The 18,185-nt window shown below is 47.8% G+C and overlaps 1 pseudogene; it reads right to left on the minus strand.

Annotated features, from left to right (window-relative positions):
• Positions 1-9,511: 9,511 nt before the first annotated feature.
• Positions 9,512-10,651, minus strand: LOC149337302 (kelch domain-containing protein 3 pseudogene; annotated as a pseudogene).
• Positions 10,652-18,185: the final 7,534 nt, after the last annotated feature.

The following is an 18,185-nucleotide window of genomic DNA, read 5'->3' on the forward strand; positions in this document are numbered from 1 at the left end:
CATTTGTGGCCCTGGCGAGCGGTAGATCCGAAAGGAAGTCGTCAACGGGTCCTCTGAGGATATCATTGGTGTAGCGATCTGCTGTCAGCGTCTGGTCGAAAAACACAGGCCCGATCAAAGTACCGTCGAAAAGTCCACACCAAACACTAAATGACCACTGGTACTGGTGCTGCGTCTGTAAAACCCAGTAGGGATTTGAATCGCTCCAGTAATGAGCATTGTGCAGGTTCACCTGTGAATTGCGCGAAAAACTAGCTTCGTCACTCCATATCACTTTGTTCAAAAAATCCGGGTCGTCCTGCATCTTTATCAGAATCCAATTAGCAAAATCGGTCCTGTTTTGGAAGTCCCGTGGCAACAGATTTTGATGAAGCTGTACGTGGTACGGATGCAGGCGGTGTTTGCGCAGTATTCGCCAAACTGATGACCTGGAGACTCCGGTATCCTCGCTCACGCTGCGCACGCTTGCTTGGGGTTCCAGAGCGAACAGCGATAAAATATGCGTCTCGAAGTCCTCGTCAAAAACAGGTGCTCTGTGTCGTGTGGACGTAAAACTGCCCATCCGTCGCAGCGTCTCGAAGGCACGCAGGATCGTTACTGAACTTGGCCGCCTGCCTGGGTGCCATTGTTGCATAAGGTCTGCAGCGCGCCTTCTGTTCCCATGACATGCACCTAGAGCCAGAACCATGTCTGCTTTCTCTTCATTTGTAAACGGCATGTCTGCAGTGCTAGTAATCACTACACCAAAGATTCAGTCTCGCATGAGAGTGGCATAAGAAGAGCACACGACAAACTGTGCTTCACCGCTGCTTCCAGCTTTCAAAATCCTCATTAGGAAACTGCAACACACAGCCGCCAACACCTCGCGGCGAAACATTATTCCCTGTATTTCTCTTTTGCTTCTGAGTGACAAAGCAGACTCGCCATCTCAGTATCTTATCAGATTGGGACTAAGTCGTCGTCGCCGGGTGCCAACTAGCTGACGCGGACGAAAAACCCCCGCCAAGATATCGGCCTGCCGCTGCAACGGGGCCGTCGAATAAAGGCCGGAGCTGATTTCGTTCACTGAAAGCACGGTTGAGAGCAGCACGATCGCGACGCGCAAATGTGCTCGTCACGTGATTTTTTTTGTATTTCGCGGGCTTTCTTTCGAGCTCGGAAAAAGAGGTACACGTAAGGTTTTCTTTATGGCGAATAATGGAATGCGGGTTTCTGAAAGTGCTCTCCAACTTTGCGAATCACATTTAGTGTCTAAAGTCAATATTAAAAAATTTAAAAAAAAATATCTTAATTACTAGTTAAGTAATTGCGATACAAAAAATTTCCCGTGGTGCGCCAAATGCCTATCACCAATATGCAGGTAGTTTCACTCTCCTGACTCCAATATTTCATTTTTAAACCCTTGGTTCAAGTTAGCTGGGACACCCGGTATGTTCGACTTCTCGGCGGCGGCGATGAGCTTCTGCTTCAGCCTTGCTTACTGCTGGTTGCTCTCGACGGCGGCGCTTAGCCTCTGCTTCGGCGACGCGTACTCCTGGATCATCCCGACGGCGGCGACGGTAAGCTTCTGCTTCGGCGGCACGCACCTCTGGATTCTGACGGCGACGGCGCTGGGCCTCTGCTCTGGCAGCTCGTTTAGCAGCAGCAGCAGCAGCAGCAGCGGACGGAGGACTTCCATCGGTCGTCTCGCTCATGGCTCAGAAAGAACTGGCAGATAATTTCGCAGTGGCGAACGGCAGCGGCAATTTCGGCTCGGGCGGTGCACATATACAGATCCGCCGCCACCGATCTGGCTCTCTGATTGCCACCGCACAGGGCGAACGGCAGCGGCAATTTCGGCTCGGGCGGTGCACATATACAGATCCGCCGCCACCAATCTGGCTCTCTGATTGCCACCGCACAGGGGTTGCATTGGAGGAGGAGCGAAGAAAGGAATTAAGTTCGAGCCGGCGCTTTGACAACCGGAGACTCGCAGGAAGAGGGGGGAGGGGGGCGGCGTGTACACCCAGCGGCAAACGATGGGGGCAGAAGCGCGCGCAGCAAGCGGACAACACGATAAAGGAAGGAGGGAAGAGGTAGCAGCGACTGACTGATGCCGCTGACGCCGATAGTGAGTCAACCCCAGCTGCGGAGTTGGTTTCAGGGACAACGCCGCCGATGCCGACACAAACAATATGATACCCTCGCTTCCGCAGCGCTAAGAACCAGGTCGAGCCGTGGGAAGGTGGTCACGTATTCGTCGACGTGCCGGGGCCTACGTGAAATAACCGGCGCGTCGGCAACTGAAGAGCACCCTATCCGCCAAACAAGAACAGGGGGGGGGGACCCTTTCCTCCTCTTTCTGCATGGCGGCGACGGTGTTCTATGCAGTCACGTTATCTTGACTCTCTAGCGGCGTCAGCGGCATCCAGCGGTATCAGTCGGTCGCTGCTAGCGCTGGGGGGATGAAAGGGGGGCGGAGCTGGTTACGAGGCCGACGACAACGCCGACGACGACGCGAAACCCAGGAACGGACGCCAAAGAGCTGCGCTCTAAAATAATAAATTGCAAGCCGATAAGCCACCAGGACTTTCTTGTCCGAGCCAGAGCGGAAAGGGAAATATTGCAGGTTATTTCTTGCTGCATTTTCGAATCCGCTGACGGCAGGAAACGTGCCTCTTAGTTCAATGCCAATGAAGAAAAAAAAGCGCGTGCTCCTCACAGAGGCAGTGATTATGCGCTTTACGCGAGCGTCTGCCTGCCGCAGTCGGAACGAGCCTTGGTGCCTTCGGTTTTCGTCATCATTTCGTCAATCTCTTACGAAGTATCATGAGTGGGATTTGTGGCGACCTCTGAGCGTTCAGTTCCCGAATCGGATCCGAAAATTCTGAAAATTCAATCGCGGATACCTGAATATCTGTTGCACTTAGGGACATGCTGTAAATTGTATCAGCCTTAAATCTTGACAGTCTTCAATATGGCATTTGCAATATGCAGCGTAGAGTGAAGGGTTAATAAGATAATTAGAAAAATTTGGCCAATTAATTAAATAAACTTGACCGCTATGCACTTTTCCTGTGTCCGCCCAGCCGAATATATATTCTGTGAAGGCGAATGTGACGATACTGGCAGCGGCTTTTTAAATAAAATCTCTAAACGGCTAAAGGAAACACCCTGTATATGAACTGCACGTGGCGATCAGTCTGATGTTTGCCACAGATAGCTGAAAAAAAATCACCGGAGAAAAACGGGGAAAAAATAGGCGGACCAAATCATGCCCTTGTTTACTAAGCAGTGAAGAAATTTCTTGCAAAGAATAATGCCACGCATGCCTTATATATATATATATATATATATATATATATATATATATATATATATATATATATATATATATATATATATATATGTAGAAGAAGGGGTCACAACCTTGCAATTATCTTAATTTAATACCGACAGTTTCGGACGGAGGACCGTCCGTGAGGAAGGACGGTCCTCCGTCCGAAACTGTCGGTATTGAATTAAGATAATTGCAAGGTTGTGACCCCTTCTTCTACAAGTCTTCCTGGCCCATTGAACGACAAGACCTCCTGGAACTATATATATATATATATATATATATATATATAGGTTGTGCGTTTTCGGGTAAAACCTGATTTTTCCCTATTTCTGAAATCATTGTGCCCACGGAATTGCTATGCCTCCAGTCGGCGCGCAGACGAGAGGCGGCCAAGGCGGCCGACAGCGAGACAAGACAGTGCCAAAATCTCCACAAAATGGGACTGCACTTTGAAACGGAACGTCTCATACAAAGAAGAAAACCAGTTGACATTGTGGAAACTGGGAGCCATACTCGATCCGTTCCAGAAGCGGCTGCTGAGTCAGTCGTTTGATGACTACCGACCTCTCCTTATTTCCGTGATGGACGATGTAGGCTCGCTCCGCGAGGAGTTTAACCAGTATTTGCTGGAAGCAAGTCCCACAAATGAAGGTGTTGAAGTGATGGACTATTGGAACGGCTGAACTTTGCGTTACCCAAGGCTAGGAAATGCAGCGTTGTCGTTGTGCCTAGCTAATGTCCACTGTGACGTTGAGCGAACGTTCTCTCAGCTAAGGTACCTGCAGAGATCAGACAGGTCTCGGATGGAAGCAGAGATGTTGCGCATGCAGATGATTAAGTATGTTAATAAGGACGTGTAGAACATGGATGACCAGCCCTTGTGAATAAAATGTTTCTTTTCTCACAACTGACCGTTGCCTCTCACTGCGAGTAATAATTAATTACCAAAGAAACGGCAAATTTTGCAATACTTTCTTGAAATTTAAGCAGCCCAGAATATAGCCCTTATTGTTACCCACCGGTTAGAGCAAATCGAATAAATTATTAGTTTGCAAATTTAACACGATGAAACTCGAATTTCAAAGTTTTTCCATGAAAAAACGATTTCTCCCCTATTATCAAGCCGAAAAATTACGCCCTGATTTTTACCCCCCGAGTTTGGGAAAATATAAAACCCGAAAACGAATAACCCTATAATAATATATATGACAATTAAAATTGTTTTGGCTGTGGCTTAGGAATTCAAATTATTTCTCCTCTGGAGAGAAAAAAGACCTATAAACTTTTCCCACACCTCTCCCTTCTGCAATTCCTCGCGTGTTTCCGTGCCTCTGTCCCATGATGTTCATGTATTTCCTTTCATTTGATTAGTGATATTTTTATACTTCAAATTTATTTGCATCCACGGTTATCGTGCGTCATATAATTATAAATTTCTTGCGACTTTTATACGTCTGGTGACACTTTTCTGCAACTTTGGCGCTATTTTTGGCTACTTTTGACACTTCGCCGGCAGGTTGGCTACTTCCTGGCTAATTCTGCGATTTTGTGGCTCTTTTTCGAGTTTAGCGCCTGGCAACCCTTGTTCTCCGGTGTCCTCGCGATGCCCTTTCTTGCGGTCCTCTCGATTTGTGCCGATTCACGGGCTCTCCGTGCGCTCCTCTTCCGCCTTTTCGCATCACATCTGTTGACTGATGAGCACAAGCTGCCGCAAGCCTGACCTTATACCCCTGTCAGACTAGCAGATTTAATGTCATTCGAACCGTCGAATGTTATTCGGTCTCTTTCGGTGCTACATGGTAAAAAATAATGTCATTCGAGAATGATGGCAGTGGCGATCAGTGAAAAAAAAATTGCGCCTCTCCCGTAACCGAGAGTAGAGGAGTAAGCATGAAATGTTTACGGGCCTAACACAGGCTCCATTGCTCGGCTTAAGCAGCTGTGACGGTGGCGGCATTGAAATCCAGGACGATGCAGAAGCGTACGCGGGCACGACGAGACGCAGGCCTGACAAGAATGTACAGGGTGGTCCACTCTAAGTGTGAACACAGCTCCGCGTGGCCGCGCTCCACGGAGCGCCAGCGGATCCGGCGCGTTCGCGCATCGAAGCAAAGCCGCGCAGGCGCACAGGGGCCCGGGGCAGGAGCTTCGTGTCGTCTGCAACAGCGCTGCGCGCACCTCAAGCGAGGTGCAAACGAGGTGCGCGCCAGCGCGGTAGCAGACGACACGAAGCTCCTCCCCCGGGTCCCTGTACGCCTGCGCGGCTTTGCTTCGATGCGCGAAGCCCCTAAGAGATCACGTATGACAACGAAGTGTATCGTGGCATTAATGTGCTTTTCGCACGCGTTATTAGAAATCGGAAATTATAATTCCGTGCATTATCAAATGCACAGCTCGAGTGATATCTTGATGAACATTGAGAAGACACTTGAGCAGTTAATTTTTGTGACTCGTTTGGAGAGCAACCGGTGCTTGTATGCCGGTCCCGTAGGAGGGTTTAGAGAGTCTCGTTGAAACTCGTTGTATCTCGTACGGTGCCCGGATGTTCTCGTTTCAGAGCCCGGATGAGCAGAATTCAGTGCCCGGATGAGTAGAATTCAGTGCCCGGATGAGTAGAATTCAGTGCCCGGATGTTGGCTCTCGGTCTCGGCGTGACGTCACCACACTGCCGACAACGGGAGCTAAAAGCATTTCATGCTTAAAAAATGGTGCAATTGAAAGACGCCAGCTTGCATGAGATGTTTGAAATTGTTGTGCAGTGTTTCAAGAGTCAGTGAGAACATTTCTGTGAAAAATTATAAGCTTAAGATATCTTTTCCGGCTATTCTGCAGCACTCTAGCGATCAGAAGCCAAGCCAAGTACAAAGTTAACCACATATTCGATAAATGTAAACAGACAAAATGGCTGACACGTCGGCGCGAGCAGGAGCGCGGAGCGTGGAAGTGACTTCCAAAAGGTGAACTGCTCAGCTGCATCTTTCAGTACTTCGGAGCTAAACGAACATCGACACCAACTGGAAAGAAACACGCAACCTAAAATGATCGTCGGCCGCGGGAAGCGCCCTGCTTCACGCTCGCTGCTTGCGTTGGCTGCTGCTGAGACCGACAGCAATAACTATCCACAAGAGCCTCTACTGTGAACAGGTCCACACCAAAATTAACATTTTCTTTAGCAGAACTAAATAAATAGTTTCTAAGTTTGGCAGTGCGCTTATTATTTTGTCGCGTCGCTTGTTTCTGCTGCATATCTGGTGTCCAGAGCAAGCATTCGGTTCGAGATCGAATGCGAATGAGTTCTCCAAGCTCATTCGACGGCGAATGACATTCGAACCTAACGACATTATATGCTCCCGTGCAGCAGCCGATTAATGACACTAGGAGCCAATGTCATTCGATGAGAATGACATTAAATTTTCTGGTTTGACAGGGGTGTTAGCCGTCATAACTCGCTACTCTTTCAGTGCGAAAAGCTCTACTTCTCCCATGCTGTACCTGAAGGTCATCTGGATCTTAGATTTGACCTCTAACGGGAGGCGCGTCTCGTGTACAAAACCCCGCGTGGCAGGTGCCTTGATCTTCTTCATGGACGCCATAGCTGCGCGCTTGGCAGTCACGTCCCCCGCTGCGCCGACCACCGCTCTCGACGCTCGCTCTTGCAATTTTGGTGCGTCATGCATCACGTGGTTTGCTCTCGCTGAAACAATTTGCTCTCGCTGAAGTCTTGAAACAATAAAGCTGAACCAAAGCTCAGCCATGCCTAAACGTGCTTAATAGAGCTCTCTCTATTTCTATCCTGGCTCAGCTGAGTTGAGGCACAGCCATTTTTGGGTTGACGCATGTACCCTGGTACCTTCAATATGGCGCCCTCTGCAAACCGAGGGGGAGAGCACAAAATACATACAAAAAATGAAAATCTCAGACAAAGGAAATACGGCTTAATGCGGCCAATCTTTGTTGATCCCTTGGGAGAAAAGAAGAGAGGAATATGTGTGCCTTCTCTCTTCGGAAAACCACAGCCCGCCAAAAAGAATGCTTTTAGTCGATTTACTCTGACTGCAATAGCACGAGAACATGACGAACAAGAAACAAAGACACACACATAAGCACTGAATAAAAAGCAGCACTTTTTTTTTAATGAGGAGAATAAATATATCACACAATTCATGTGACCTTACAGTGCCTACAGCACATACACAGAGCAATTTCAAAACATAGTTGTTAAACCATATCATAAGTCGCGTGGTGAATCAGGAGCACCCCCCCCCCCCCTTGCGGACTAGTCTCTGTTAGATGACATGCACCTTCGCTATTAAATTTAGTGTTTTTACGTTAAAAACTGATGTGAGAGTGCGCTCGTGTTGCGTATCTTCGTCTTTCTTCGCTCACCTTGTTTTGGAGCTATTCCATCCGCTATCAGCTTTTTCCGAGTAGCCCAGCTACACAACCCTTAAAACTCGTCAGCAGACACTTGCGCTCAAGTAAAGACATGCACAAACGAAAAGCATGAATGGACAAAAAAACACAAAATCCCGATTCCCACCACAGCCCATGAGGCGGTCCTCGTTTATCTCGTGCTTGTCCTGAAAGGCTCAGAAGTAGAAAGCGCCAAGCACTTTTTTCTTTAGCCTTTTAGTTTCTATTTTTGGCTTATTATTTCTACCGTAACTACGCATCACCTTTGCCCACTACAAGTTTTGGTGAAACACTTCAAGCACAAGTTTACGCACAAACAACGCACACAGCAACGCAAAACAGAACGCTAAGAGCACGCGGTGACTACGGCGCAACGGCGAACCCTGCCGTGAAGTCTACCGTGGCGGCACCTCGTGTTGCCGCCGCGAAGTGGCAGGCATTCGACATTCGCGGCGTCGACGCTCCACATGGAGCTGCCTTGCAGTGCGCATAATGCCCCATTCTAGTTCACTTTAGTAAGGGCTAGGGGTAGGGGTAGGGCTAGAGCCAAAAATGTGCAAAAGCGGGCGTGGTCAGGGTAAAAGTGGCGGCAAATTTGAAACACCGGAAGTGTAGCACCACGTGAAGTGTCACGTGACCGGAAGTGTGGGCGGAGCCAACGTACCGCGCCAAATTGGAATGTCCCAGATGAGTACCGAAATGAAATGAGGGGAAACGTTGAGTTAATCGAGATCCAATCAATAATTAATAAGCATAGAAACGTCACGAGTCAGTTAAAGAGGAATATGGTGATTAATTGTTCATTAAGGTGGAGTACTGTGATAATGCGAAATAAGGGTACAGTGTACTGAATTTATGTGAATTAAGTTGAATTATACGTAAATTAAGGTGAATTATGTAATTGGAATGATTATGTGAAAAATGTAGAATCGATAAGTGACATATGAGTGATCATAATTGATCGATAAGTGATTGACAACTGATTGATAAATTATATGCGATCGATAACTGATCGATGAGTAATGGATAATGAATTGATAAGTGATCGATAAGTGTTAATGATTAATTGTGCCCGCGAAATAGTATATGTCAGACAAAAAGATTTCCAGTAAGTTTTGGGGGTGTTGAGTAAGTAGCATGCCGACGGCACGTCGCAATCAAGGCAAAGGGGGCGACGAGTGCCGAGGAGGCGTCAACGCTTTCGCATTCCTCCAATGCGGTTAGCCGCAGTGATATCTAACGTTCGCTGTTTTTAAGATTAGGTTTACTAAATTTGCGCTTAATGGCGTTTAACATCCAAAAGCGACTCCGGCTATGAGGGACGCCGTTGTGAAGGGCTCCAGATAATTTACACCACCTGGGCTTCTTTAATGTGAATTGATACCGCACAGTACACGCGCTGCTACCGTTTCGCCTCCATCGAAAATGCGACTGCTGCGGCCGGGATCGAACCGGCGACTTTCGGGTCAGCAGCCGAGCGCCACAACCACTGAGCCACAGCAGCGGCACATTTTATGGAGAGAGTAGCGGACATATTGGATTGACGTTTTTTATTTGAGGTCCCTACCTGCGGTAAAGGCTGGAACTGATCAATTTTGTATAGCGCCCTATTCACAGTGCGGGCTGGAATCGAGTCAGTCGTCATAGATTGCTGAACCACGAGAACCATATAAGTTACAAGGCGCCTGATAGAAAACTCGATGGCCAGATACGTACATATATGCGCCACTTTTACCAGCGATTTTGCGGAAGGCACGCTATCGCATTTTTCAGGAAGCATCAACCTGCCGACAGTGACGGCCGCGAGATGTCGTTGTTCGTCGTCATGGCGCTGATCTCGCTCCTGATCTCCTGCGGCAAGTGGTCGATGTCCAAGCGAGCATCGATGACGGCGACTAGGGAGAGGGTCTTCAGCGTAGGTGCGAAGTCGAGAACGTGCAGATCAGAGTGATCAATGAAGGCCGTCTCGCCCTCTGACCCATCGACATGCTGCCCACTCCTCTGAACGGGTTCCGGACTTCTGCCTCCGAAGAGGAACAGCCGGTCTCCTACTATGCAGCAGCACTGGCGCCTCCTGGCGCAGGGTCCTTCCTTGTGAATCTTCACCTGGCTCCAGGACGAGTTCTTGGGATCATATTTATGGACGTCTGCAAAATGGCGCGCGAGTAGCTCGTTGTAGCCTCCGAAGATGTACAGCTGTCCCTTGTGCTCGAAGGCTGAGTGACTTCGGCGCCCCACAGGCGGCGTGCCCTCGGTCGACGGATGCATCCAGCACGAAGTGGCTGTGTCCAGAAATGCGATGCGGTTGTTAAAGACGTTGCCTTGCAAGTTGTACGGCCCGTCATTGTTGCCCTGGCCGCCCCACACGTACATCCGGTTCCCAATGACCGACGCCGAGTGGAAGAAACGCCACGGTGGAGGTTGGCCTTGAGTGGTCACGTGCTCCCACTGCATGGTCTCCAGGTGGAGAGAGTGCACGGTCAGCGACAACCTGTCCTCCTCGAAGCCGCCGAAGACATACATCCGCTGTCCCAAGACGCACGCCGAGTGACCGTAGTGCGCTCCTGGAACGGGCCCGTGCACGCTCGGGCTGCTCCAAGTCGTGGTGTTGGTGTCAAATCGGTAGACGACGTGACAGGGTCCGCGGTTGTCCCGACCACCCCAGAGGTAGGCGCTCTCGCCGTAAGCGACCACTGTGTGGCCGTACCTCTGGAAGGGCACGTCGTGGGTTTGCGGTTGGGTCAGCGGCAGCAAAGACCACCGTAGGGACAGCGTGTTGAGGACGTGCACATCGATTGGCTTGCGGGAGTCGTAGTCCTCGCCCGTGCAGTAGCCACCGAAGGAGTAGAGTTTGCCGTCGATGACCGTAGCGGCGTGGTTCACGCGCCGTGGCCCGCCCTCTAGCCGCACAGTCCACATCACAGCTTTCCGGTTCAAACAAGGCTGTCCTTTTTGCTTGACCGGCAATAATAGGTGAGAGCTCACGTTTTCATCTCGTTCGAATCTTCTACCTTTTCTTTGCGAGCTGTTGATGACGATGCCACTTGGTGCACAATCACTGACTCTGCTAATCTCAAAGAATCGCGGACCTAATAACTTCGGTAAGACGTTAACGCATCTTGGCTTTACGATACATTTGGCGTTCAAAGGATTTTACCTCTAGCTGCACTGAGGGCATTGTTTACATGAGCATGTAAGCCTGAAAAAAGTTGTTTACTTTTTATGCTGTGCTCGAATCAGCTTGCGATTATCTGTACTGCATGCAACTCTTGGAGAAAGCACTTTGTTTACCGCTTGTGATAGGGCATTCAAACAGCCAAGAAGAAAAATATTCAATTCAATTCAATTTATTTATTTCCAATCTACACATGGTGAGGGTAGAGGGAAAAAAGGCCGAAATTGTGGCTTGACATGACCTTCGGCCCCGACATTGCAGGGCAGCAGGTAACGTGGAAATTTCCTACACAAGTAGCATCCCAAACTGCAAAAAAAAAGTTGTAAAAAATGGTTTGGCGCATTATTGGACAGAATAAAAAAGAATGAAGTGCACACAAAAAGTGGCAACAAAAAGGTAGCAGGAAAAAAGCGGCATGAAAAACAGGAATTGGGTTATTCAAATCAGGTCAACACTTTACGGAACGAAAGAGATAAAGAAGCACTGAAAGCATGATGAAATCTAAAAAGTAGCACATACATCTTGTATATCTTTGTGGCATGCTCGTGATAGATCAACTTTTGCAGCATGAAACTTATTTAAAAGACGGGGCAACGTGTTTGCTAGGCTATGGAAGCTTTTGAGCGGAAATATTCCTGCCGCTGTTTATCTGAAACCCGATTGGCTTAGTTCGCTGATTCCGATTCGCTTTCTGCAGTCCGGTTTGTGCACAACAAATAAAAGAAAAGTAGCAACAAAAAGAGACGAGAACGAAAGTGGTGACGAAATATGAGGCAAATATTCACTTAAACTTTTAAGTTAAAAAAAATGGCTCAAATATGGCCGTCCCTGCAAAGAGTTTAATCTTATACCAAAAATCGCTCGTAACATTCGGAACTATGCTTAGGATTGAACAGAGTCCTGCGTTGAAGGCAAAAACACAGCGTTATTGAAAATGATTTCGGTGGTTAGAGGAAAGGATGGCGGCCTGAATGTCAAGGTGTACGCACTTGAAGGCGTACACCTGTCCAAATCGTCAAGTGCGCGAAAAGTATGCGCCGAAATCGAGCTGAGTGCTACCGATGAGTCATTTGATCTTTCCGTGAGTTTATTCGTTAAGAAACTGATGAGCTGAAGTGGAGAAAAGACTGGGAAGACGCTTAAGTTTGGCCTTTCAGAGTAGAGCGCAATAGCACTATCGGACCGCAGCCGCTAAGCGGCAGCCCCTATCTCCAGCTACGCCAGGAGGAGGGGAGGGGGGGGGGGGCAGCTCCGCGTTCTCTCGAGGCGTAGGATATCGCTGGGCCCCTCGGCGCACCGCGCGGGCTGGTGCAAACTGTCCGCCTGACAGAAGAGCTCTACTTGCAAAACATTGTATCATCACCACGCGGCGGCAAACTTGGCGGCCTCGGGGCCGGTTTTTGCTCCTCTCTCTCTCTCTCTCTCTCTCTCTCTCTGTTTCCCTGATTAACAACGCCCGAATCACACCTTACACGTCAATACTTCATACACACACATGCCTGAAACCGTTCAAGTACAATAAACCATCTCAAAAATAGAATCATTCTGGTTGAATTACCTAATCCCTACTTAGCATTGTCCTAATTAACTATGCACGCATCAGTACGTGTCCTTAAGAAATGGCACCAACTCAAAGACCACAACGCATTCACCAGGTCCACCTATATGCCTTAACCGTTCAGCATTTATGGCCTATGGGTAGCGCGCCCGTCTCACATTAGAACGGTCCTAGGTTCGAATGCCACGAAATTCACCCCCCCCCCCCCCCCCCCAATTTAATTTTCACCGCCGTTAACTTTGCATATATAAGCCTCCTGAAGGTGTTTGCGACCGGTCCGAGCACTCTCCGAGTTTGTGTACCGGTCCCAGATTGTGTACGGAAGCTGTTTTGTGGTTCCATCCACGGTAAATCAGCTGGTGGGGAAAGTCCTGTTTGGTACCGGCGTCACTACAGAGCCAGACACAAGTTTCCTGAAGCCACAGGAGAGGGAAAGCGCATTAACAAATAAAGTAAAAAAATGTGACGTCGTGATGACCTTTTGGTTGCGCAGTTTCGACGGCTTTTTTCATAAATAAAAGCAAAAGACAGGGGCAACGACGACGAATACAGGCGCATAGACATGGAAACAAATAATTCACACCGTAACGTTTAAGCCAATTTAAGTTGACAGGAAGTTTGGCTGCCAAGTGAAATCAACTCAAGAATAAAAGTGTTTAACCAGGGAAATTCGCGGCCGACCTGTCCCAAGTATCATGCTGCCTTCGTCGTCGTCCACCTTGTCTTTCGTCGCGTGTTAAGTAAACACATGGAGTCACTTTTTTCTGTAGACACCTTAAACAAATAGGGGACTGAAGTAAATGCCTCAACTAACCCAAAAAGTTCATCAGATTGCTTGAACGATTTCACTGAAGACACAAAGTGAGTGCCCCAATGGAAAGTGTGTTATCGAAAGCCATGCTTTAGTTACCAAAGATTACACACTCAGATTCATCGCTGGATAAAAAGAAACGAAATCATGAATGGTAGGAAGTGACCACCCTTGATTCAGTTGCCGCGGAGTCTCCAAACGCAGCACATGGAGATAGCGACATGACCTGAGCGCGGCGTCTGTGGACGAAACGTGGGTAGACTATAAAAGGGACGCGCAATACACGATCAGTGACTTAAGAAACGCGAACAAGAAAACGACTCTGGTAAAACGCATAAGTGTGAGCTCCTATATAGGAAATTAAAACGAGCTCGTTACCACTTAAATAAAGCTGTTGTCGCGTTTTAGACGCGAAAATCACATGTGCTACTTTTCAGTTATCTTGAACAAATAACAGGTCATGGTTTGCGTGATTCAGTTCTATGCTCTTGCTCTCGTTTTCTTTGTTGGTGATCGAAATCAGCGTAAGCGAAAACGCCTAAAGTTTAAAGGAGAAGCAATAAAGACTCGATGTCTACAAGTTATATTCAGATCCATCACATCCCCAATGTATATGCTTGCTTCAGTGCACCGCTGTCTGCAGCGTCGATGACAGCGAGCACCGAAGCATGACGGACAGACCACTCCATCTGTAGTAGGCCCTTTTAAAACGACCGTATTAAACGCTACATATTTGGTGCAGCTTCAGTCGATGGGCTTTGATCCAGCCACCATGATTAGTGTGCGGCAGCAATCCCTTCACGCAGGTTGTACATCGCAGGCGTGAAGGAATACTGGAGACGGCCGAAAGAGATACTGGGGCCCGTCCTGATTTTGTCATGAGGCCAACTATTAATTGCTTCGCACACTCTCGTCGTGACGCTGGACCTCCACACTTTGATGAAAGCGCCCGCCGAGCAACCAATGCAAAGAAGAGCCTTCCGGTTATAGAACGAAGAGTTCGACATTCTGTCGTGTCAAAGAGAAGTGTTTGTTTTTAGGCGTTGAATGGAGGCTAGCAGCACTCCCAGAGTGAGGCCACTAGCAACATCATCAGTGGGCTCACAAAGGCGTAAGCCAGGAGGTGGCGTGCAAGTGCAGTCATTGGTAAGGAAATACTGACGCGCTGCTTTATAGGTACGGATTGCACATTTCGGTTCAACCTCCCCCCTTCCCCCCCCCCCCCCAAAAAAAAAAAACACGATAAAAGTGCGCTGAATTAACTTCCCGAATTTCGGCTTCAACCGAAAGAGGTCTGTATTTTTGGCTTTCAAAGCATTCCTAACTGGCTGCTGAAGGCGAGTTTCACTCATTTCACGTTTAAAATTAAATAAGTAGAGAAGTAGGGGCACAGTTTTGCAACAATGGTATTGTTGGATATGCATCGCAGTTGCCTGATTTCAGGTATTGCTCCGCTAGATTACACGCCCCTGCAGACCGGAAAGCATCATCTCCTCTCTGTCTTCTAGGTAAGCAGTTTCTGCACTATCACTACCTACTTAGAGCAGTTCGTCGGTTAATTAGGTCAGCCAAATGTATGTAGTTCATTAACACAAAACGGTGAATGGGCGTCATTAAAAAGTATGCTTTGCCTACCGCGACGATTGAGCAGAATTCGCATCGCTGCCGTCAACACGCACATCAGGTGATGACCAACCCTCGCGCTCTACACAGCTGAGAGCTATGTGACAACCCAACTATAACTTGTGAGCGTAGTTCTTCAACTTCAACTTTCGTTTTTATCTGGTGGTGAGCTCATTTAACTTGAATTATTTTTTAATGAGGGTAGAAATTTTTTCTGCAAGCACAGTTCTGTATATTTCCATTTGCACATTAATTACTGTTAAATAAATTCTTCAGGATGACAGAAATCCCGAGGTAGACTTAAATGATTTTGACCGCATAGGATTGCTATATTAAGTGACCAAGAAAAAGTCACTATATCGTTTGTCGGAAATAATAGTCGCCGAACCGAAAACCGAAACTACCGTCCTAAAATAAAAAGCAAGATTAGTACGGCGAATATAAAAAGACTTAAAAAACGAAAAAATCTTGTCCGTACTTATAGCAAAACAATCTTCGTTTTCATTTATCTGTTGTTTACCTCTCTCTCAATGCTTTTTTGTCTCTTTCCAAGAAAGGATATCAGGACTGGGTGCGCAGGCCTACAATCCTAGAATTACACGCTCTCAATCTACCACTCTGCAGTTCGAATTTGGTTCAGGTTACACGGGACAATAAGCGCACATTAGAATAACCGCTTACGTTTCCGTATACACAGCTAACGTCAAATGTCTTGTTACATCGTGTCCTTTCTCAACAAAAGCTCTTCCGGATCTCGGCCGAACTTGCAAGGATCACTTGGCCGTGCCTTTTGAAATAGAGACGTGAAAGCGAGAACCGGCCGCTTTCGATGGAGAATGCGGTGGAGGACTCGAGGAATCCCGTTGTATGCAGAAGGAAAGAAGCTTAACAGCAGCGCTCCTGTAGCATGCGGCCTTCGAGGTCTCTTTTTTTAGCTGTATTCGACGGTATGTGAGGGCTATACAATCTGCGTGGGTATTGGTGCTTCGGAGACATCACTTCTGGCGCGTTCTCGACGGCGTGAAGTACAGGTTAGGGAGAAAGACATGTCGGTGTAGCTACCTACCGTGGAGTTGATACAGGACGAGTGCTCATCTGCGGTTTTCAGAAAAAAAGCGCGGTGTTGAACAGAAAACTGATAACGTCCTGTAACTTTCACTCTGATATGGTACCCCTATAGAGAGGGTACCATAAAGAGGGTAATATGGCACCCTCTTTATAGAGGGTACCCCAGCAAAATTGAGCCGAGGTTTAAAACTATGCCGAGGACCTCCAGGGCGACGCGAGTAAATGCGGTTTGCTGGCTGTTGTATGAAGCAACTGACACTATATTTTGTATTATGCTTAGCTGCATACTTAGTCGAGATTGGTTAATCAATTTCGCAAGCAGCGAAGTTCGGCAGAAAATTCCATTTAGAAATTTGTAGAATGGTCCGAAAACGTCCGATAGAATGATCTCTAACTTTTCATCGATTACATACTAGAGTTTCCCCCTACTGCGGATGCTGCGAAATAATAATAATTAAAAAGAACACATGACATGCCCGCTTGCGCGTTGCGATTGCAGTGCTCCCAAACGTTCGGTGTACAAGCGACAAGATCATTTAGCCGGGCGCGCCACCGCTAGAAGTTGACAATCAGCAGTGGAGGAGCTGGCTGTGTGATGTACAGTCTTTGTCAAACGTTTAGAGCCCAGGGGGTTTTCTAAGCCTTGTAGTGGGACTCCTGAAGCATTCGTGGCAGCCCTATTCATTATAGGAGGCAGGACCAGAAATCATCTTACCTTCAGGAAATTTGGATTGCTGGTGATGCATTACGAAACACACAGTGTGGCTCCGGAACACACCCCGTGGGCTCCAAACTTTTGACAAAGGCTGTACATGAGCGCGAGCGATAAGCGATGCGTCAGCTTATCGCGATCCTGAAACGCCGTGAGGGATGCATATGGCTGGCGTAAATTGCATCGCCAATGCTGGCATCACCTCACTGTCTTCTTTTAAGCGGCAGCAAATCGGACTAAAAAGTATGATCGTTTGTACGCGGAACGCTTGGGAGCATTGCAACTGCGGCTTGTAACCGCTCGAGTCTAATGGTATACTTTGCATTTCGCGCGAATCTGGAGTAAGCGGAATAAACTAATACTTATTCAATAGAAAATTATAAACTGTTCCACGAGACATTTTCGGACCATTCTGCAAATTTCGAATCCAAAATTGTCACGAACCTACACCCTTACAAAATTGGATAATTAATCTTCACTAATTATGCTACTAAGCACCATACAAAAATACTGTAACATGCTCCACAAAACAGCCTGCCCGAAGAATTCCGTCGCGTCGTCTTATAGCGCGTCGGCATATTTAAAAAAAAACTGGCTCTATTTAGCTGAATTATGAATTGAGAGTGCTGGTGCCGGCGCACGATATTATATGACAGGAAATAATACCACTTCAAGATCTCTCGTATAAGGGCCGCTTCAAGAATGCTCCTTTCGGTCGCGCTAGCACAGGGTGGTGGCCGGATATCGGCTTCGGAGAAGCTTGGAAATGTGCAAAAATAGAGTGACAGGCTTACAGGCGGGCCGAAGTTTGGAGACATTGTTCGGGCGACTGAACGCGAGGGCTGCGATGTTCTGTGACAATGCACTCAAATCCAAGCTAGACCTATTAATCATCAAAGGCCTAACTACGTCCGTGGTTGGACAAAGGCCTCTCCTACTGATCTCCACTTAGCCTTGTTCTGTGCCACCAGCAGCCTTGATACATACGGAGATTTGATGATCTCACCGAGCCACTTGATTGTCGGCCGTCTCCTGCGAAGTTTACAATACTTTAGAATCCGCACAGTTCGGCTAAAGAATCGTCCGTTATAGGCTTCCTACAATGCAGGTCTTGCCTAAATCCGATTCCTGTTCCTGCTTTCAGATGAAATTTACCTCGTGTATCTCGTATCACAAACCCTACTGTCTTCCTCTCTCTTAGTGTTACGCCTATTAATTTACTTTCTGTAGCTGGCTGCGCTGTTCTTTAATAAAATACAATGAGTGCGTCTTGCTGAAAGCCTTTGCCGCGAACGTGTCAATCGGAGGTGTCACGCTTCAGCTCAGAGCGGAAGCGGCAAGGTTCTCGCTCACCGCCAACAATAGTTAATTCCTGGCCCAGCACAATAGTGTAGCGTGGTACAGGTACGTGTCCACCTAGAGCTCAAGCCGGCTGCAGTCCAGTTCTGACTGCCGCAATTCATAATGGTCGTCTTCGTCAATGTGTTCAATCCGCGTGGCTCCCAG

The sequence above is a fragment of the Amblyomma mixtum genome, chromosome 7 (assembly GCF_055824585.1).
Source record: "Amblyomma mixtum isolate Tamu chromosome 7, ASM5582458v1, whole genome shotgun sequence".
Lineage (NCBI taxonomy): Eukaryota > Metazoa > Arthropoda > Arachnida > Ixodida > Ixodidae > Amblyomma > Amblyomma mixtum.